Source organism: Hipposideros armiger, unplaced genomic scaffold (assembly GCF_001890085.2).
Source record: "Hipposideros armiger isolate ML-2016 unplaced genomic scaffold, ASM189008v1 scaffold_496, whole genome shotgun sequence".
NCBI lineage: Eukaryota > Metazoa > Chordata > Mammalia > Chiroptera > Hipposideridae > Hipposideros > Hipposideros armiger.
In genome coordinates, this window is record NW_017731846.1 from 379,074 (window position 1) to 385,124 (window position 6,051).

General features: G+C 43.0%; 1 pseudogene; it reads left to right on the plus strand.

Moving 5' to 3' along the window:
• Positions 1-3,030: 3,030 nt before the first annotated feature.
• Positions 3,031-4,866, plus strand: LOC109395943 (heat shock cognate 71 kDa protein pseudogene; annotated as a pseudogene).
• The last annotated feature ends 1,185 nt before the right edge of the window (positions 4,867-6,051 follow it).

Genomic DNA, 6,051 nt, shown 5'->3' on the forward strand with positions numbered 1-6,051 from the left:
CTACTCCGTGTCCCGAGGTTATATGTATATATAATTATAGTTGACATACAGTATTATTCAACATCAGTTTCAGAAATACAATGTGGTGGTCTGGCCTCTACATCAACATGAAGTGGACTCCCCAAAAGGGCATTGGTCCATCTGGTCCCTAATACTTCTTACCTAAGTAGCTTCGGTCCTTCTCCCAGTGGCATCCCATTCTCTTAGGATTCTAGGTCCATCATGCTTGTGGCCCTATTGGGTAAGCTTCCTAAAGTATCCTTTGTCCCAGGCAGACAAACATTATCTCCACCTAAATGCATTTCATGAAATCCTTAATGGAAAGAGTATTTTAGTCCCAAACCCTGGAAATCCATGATAGTTCAGCTTTCTAGGCTGCTCAGTCCAGCCTTAGTGGGAGGAATCATTCATTTCTTGATTCAGCTCTTCTAGATGTTGGGAGGCAACATAAGAAGCAGTTATTTACTTTTTCAGTGAAAGATGAAATGATGGCAGGGAGGTTAGCTTTTGCTTTTTGTTTTAAGACTATTTTTTTAACAGCAGTTTTAGTTTTACAACAAAATTGAGAGGAAGGTACAGAGATTTCCCTTATACCTCCTGCACCCACACATGCATAGACTCCTCCATGATCAACAATATTCACCAAAATCGTACATTTTTTTTACCAAGAATGAGCCTACATTGACACATCATAATCATCCAAAGTCCAAAGTTTACCTTAAGGTTCACTCTTGGTGGTGTACAGTCTGTGGGTTTGGAAAAAAGTGTAGCAACCTATATCTATCATTATACTTTCACACAGAGTATTTTTACTGCCCTAAAAATTCTCTGTGCTCTGCCTTTCTTCTCCCCTATCTCCCTTCCTGAAAAGCCTCTGTGGCAGAGTTTTCAAATCACTACACAGATCTACCTTTCTAGCAAAAAGAGATACCTCTCAGAGCTTTCCTAACCCAGTGAGGTTGCTTGGTCCTGCCTTGTGTTTTTGTGTATTTTCCCCCCTTCTCTTCCCCTACTGCAAGCAGCTCAGAAGCAAAGGGAAAAGTCAGTAAACAATGGGCCTGAGACAGCATCAAGGTTCCTCTGGCTCTCCCACAGTCACTTATCAGAGCCTTCCAATGAGGGCCGCATGTGTGCTGAGAGATACATGGCAAATACTAAAGGATAATAAATAAAAAAATAAAAAATGAGTAATGTTTGCAAGTGCATTTATATTTATACAAAATATTTGTGGAAACATGCCTTTGCACTTTGAAGATTCTGCTAATCCATCACCATCACACTAATGTTGCAAGAAGCAAATCTGGCGGCGGTGACCATTACTTTTTAATAGGCTGCTCCATTTCCAGCAGTCATACTCACAAAATCAGGACAGAGCCTGGTCTGCTTGCAGGAGATGCAAACTTGGAAACGCTTCACCAATGCCCCCTTACACACAGAGAAGGCTTGTGCACAGGTAGTCTAGATGCAGAACAGGAGGGGGATGTCAAGGGAACATCCGATAGGTGGATTCTTCCGGAGCCTGGCAAACATCTGTGTGGTGCCTACCGGGGCTGAGCTTACGCTTGCTTTTCATAAAGCTGTTCTCGTTTTGCCCAAAAAAGCTCTGCGTGAGACCTGGGTGTATGGTCTTTGCTTTCAGATTATGTAAGATGCGAAAACACATGATCTGCCACATGCAGGCCAGAGTATGATTGGAAAAGTGCTTACCAAAGGACACTAAGAGAGAGTTTTTCTTTCTTTTTAAAGTTTCTGATGTATCTATGACTACACTAGCACACCATTCATTCATTCATTCATTTGATAAGTACCTCTTAAATGGTGGAAACTGTGCTTGATGTGATGGAATATGAATATGCATAAGTCATGCAATCCAAAGAGAGGGAAAGGCACAACTGGCCACGCTAAATATCAGAAGCCAGAAGTTCGAGTAAGGATCTACGGCGGCATATAGACGAAAGTGATTTATGGAGCTTCGTGTGAATCCAGAAAAACAACAGGGAGGGGATTTTTTGGACCTTGACTTTGAAGGACAGTTATTATTATTTTATTTTATTGCCTTATTTCACAAGTAATATGTTTGTTATAGAAAATAGACATAGGCGAAAGCCCCATAATCCTACTAGCATTGGTATTCCCTTTTTTTCTCCTAGGAATATGTGTTTTACACAAAAATGTGATCATATTTCATGATCTGATTTGTAACCTGCTTAACCTACTGTGTGCGTGTTTGTGTGCATATGTGTGTTGTAATATTACAACAGAAGCTCTCTTATCTGGCATAATCAGAAGTACTAGATAGTTGTTGAGTTAAAAAAAAAAATCAATGGGAGGAATCATCAACTCTAATAAAAACCAATGGCTGAGACATGTTATTTTAACTTAAAACAAAGTCATGTGCCTTCATTCGCCACTCTTCTAATGTAGGGCCAAGCCCTTTCCTTAGGGAAATGCTGCTAAGGGGAACACCAAGTCAGCATTCTTATATAAGCCATCCTCCTAATGCATCACGTACAATTTCTAGCTCAAATTCTTCACCATGGAAGAATAATTTAGAGATACTTACAGAACAATCTGAGTGCAAAAACCTTCTAGGCCTTTACAACTCTTTTCTGGTCTTCCAGTTGCTCACCCACCTAATTCCATAGCATTTTTCAGTGACCACCATTTATCCATCCATTCCAAAGCACTCAACTTCATCTTCATAGAAAGATGGACCCTCTTCATGTTCACACTCTTACACCCCCAATGGACATAATACTTAAACACATATAAATATGTAATTATAATAACCAACACAACTAGCCATCAGCAGGTATGGGAGCAAATGTCTCAGCCTGCAGAAAAGGACAGGGGTCCTTTTGATTCACCAGCACTGAAAGCATTCAGGCTGTCACGGGCTTCAGGCAGCAGTTCTTACGCATGGAATCTAGCAAGCCCAGCAAGTTGGTTAAAAGCAATTTTTTGCTCACTGAATGTGGGGGCAGCTGTCAGGATCTGTTCATCACAAGCCGCACCTATACTTAAGTAACCATGTCTAAGGCACCTGCAATTGGCATTGATCTCAGCACCACCTACTCTTGTGTGGGTGTCCTCCAGCACAGAAAAGTGGAAATAATTGCCAATGATCAGGGAAACCAAACCACCCCAAGTTACGTCGCTTTTACTGATACCGAATGATGGATCATGATGCCAAAGAATCAAGTTGGAATGAACCCCGCCAACACGGTTTTTTTATGCCAAATGCCTCATTGGACATAGATTTGAGGATGCTGTTGTTCAGTCCGATGTGAAGCATTGACCCTTCATGGTGGTGAATGGTGTCGGCAGGCCCAAGGTCCAAGTAGAACACAAAAGAGAGACGAAAAGTCTCTATCCGGAAGAAACCTCATCTATGGTTTTGACAAGAATGGAGGAAACCGCAGAAGCCTACCTTGGGAAGACTGTAACTAATGCTGCCATCACAGGACCTGCTTACATCAGTGACTCTCAGCATCAGTCTACCAGAGATCCTGGAACTATTGGTCTTGATGTACCTACAATCATCAAAGAACCAACTGCTGCTGCTGCTGCTCCTGCTTATGACTTAGAAAAAAAGGCTGGAGCTGAAACAAATGTGCCAATCTTTGACTTGGGAGGTGGCACTTTTGATGTGTCCATTCTCACAATTGAACATGGAATCTCTGGGTTCAAATCTACAGCTTGGGATACCTACTAGGTGGACAAGACTTTGACAACTGAATGGTCAACCATTTTATTGCAGAGTTCAAGCGCGAGCATAAGAAGGACATCAATGAGAACAAGAGAGCTGTCCGTCACCTCCATACTGCTTATGAATGTGCTAAGCTTACTCTCCCTTCCAGCACCCAGGCTGGCTAGTATTGAGATTGATTCACTCCATGAAGGAATTGACTTCTATACCTCTATCACCCATGCCTGATTTGAAGAACTGAATGCTGACCTTTTCCGTGGCACCCTGGATCCTATAGAGAAAGCCCCTTGGGATGCCAAGCTTGACAAGTCCCGGATCCATGATATCATCCTGGTGGATGGTTCTACCTGTATCCCCGAGATTCAGAAACTCCTTGTATCCCCGAGATTCAGAAACTCCTACAGGACTTCTTCAGTGGAAAAGAGTTGAATAAGAGCATCAACCCTGATGAGGCAGCCATCCTATCTGGAGACAAATCTGAAAATCTTCAAGATTTGCTGCTGTTGGATGTCACTGCTCTTTCCCTTGACATTGAAACTGCTGGTGGCGCCATGACTGTCCTGATCAAGCGCAGTACCACCATCCCTACCCAGCAGGCACAGACTTTCATGACCTATGCTGACCACCAGCCTGGTGTGCTCAGTCAGGTTGATGAAGGTGAGTGGACCGTGACCAAGGGTAACGACCTGCTTGGCAAGCTTGAACTCACAGGCATACCTCCTGCACCTTGTGGTGCTCCTCAGATTGAAGTCACTGTTGCTATTGATGCCAGTGGCATCCTCACTGTCTCTGCTGTGGATCACAGTACAGGAAAAGGGAACAAGATCACCATCACTAATGACAAGGGTGGTCTGAGCAAGGAAGACTTGGAGCGCATGGTCCAGGAAGCTGAGAAGTACAAAGCTGAAGATGAGAAGCAGAGGGACAAGGTGTCTTCCCAGAATTCAGTTGAATCCTATGCATTCAACATGAAAGCCACTGTTGATGATGAAAAACTTCAAGGACAGATCACTGATGAGGACAAACAAAAGATTCTTGACAAGTACAATGAAATCATCAACTGGCTTGATAAGAATCAGACTGCAGAGAGGGAAGAATTAGAATATCAGCAAAAAGAGCTGGAAAAAGTCTGCAACCCCATCATTACCAAGCTGTAACAGAGTGCAGGGGGGTGGGGGGGAGATACCTGGAGGCTTCCCTGTGGTGGGCCTCTCCTGGTGGTGTCTCTTCTGGGCCAACCACCGAAGAGGTTGATTAAGCCAACCTTGAGTATAGATTTAGCATCGTCCCACACAAAATATGGAAGGACCCAAATTTGTAGCAAATTCCAAGGCAGTTTTTTAAAGTTGAACTGCTATATAGTATGTAACTTGGGCATTCTTGATACTTCAACATGGAATATGTTCACAGGGAAAGGAAATAATGATGCACTTTATAAGCATTGTATTGTAAAGTGAAAGATGCAATGTCTTAAATAAAACTATTTAAAATTGGTATAAAAAAAGTAATTTTTACTATTTCTGACAACCCTCTTCCTATGTAATTGTACTAGTTTTCTATTCTTGCTGTAACAAATTACCACAACCTTAGCAGCTGAAACTGACACTCACATTTACCTCACAGCTCTGTAGTCAGAAGTCCAGAGGGCTCAACTGAGTTCTCCCCTTAGAGTCTCACAGGCCAAAATCAAGGCCAGCTGGGCTCTTACCCACAAGCTCTAGGGAAGAATCGCTTCCATGCTCATTCAGGTTGTTGGCCAAATGCAGTTCCTCTCAGTTGTAGGTCTGATGTCCACATTTCCTTGCTGGCTGTCAGCTAGGGACTACTCTCAGCTACTAACGCTATTCATATTCCTTATCATGTGGCCTCCTCCATCTTAAAACCAGCCATCATGTGTCAAATGCCCCTTGTGCTTCAAATTTATGACTTCTCCTTCTGCTAACAGAAGAGAAAACTCTTTGCTTTTAAAAAGGATCATGTGATTAGGTCAGGCCCATCCAGATAAACCTACCAAAGTCAACTGTGCCCTATAACAAAGCACAATCATGGGAGTGAAATTCACCATACCAATAGGTATCAGGGATTAGAGCAGTGGAATCTTAGAAGCCATTTTTAGAATTCTGCCTCCCATGGTCATTAAATGGGGACAGGAGAAAAAAACTTTCCGGGCTAAATGAAGCACATAAGCAAAGACACAGGGGGAATGATAGGGCGTCAGATGAACAATTTAGGGAATAACAACACTGTACCCCACCTCCCCCCGCCCCCCTCCCCAAGTCACAGCTCTGGCCTCCTCCACTTCTAATGTCCCAGCTAAAAATGGGGGAAGTGAGGGAACATGC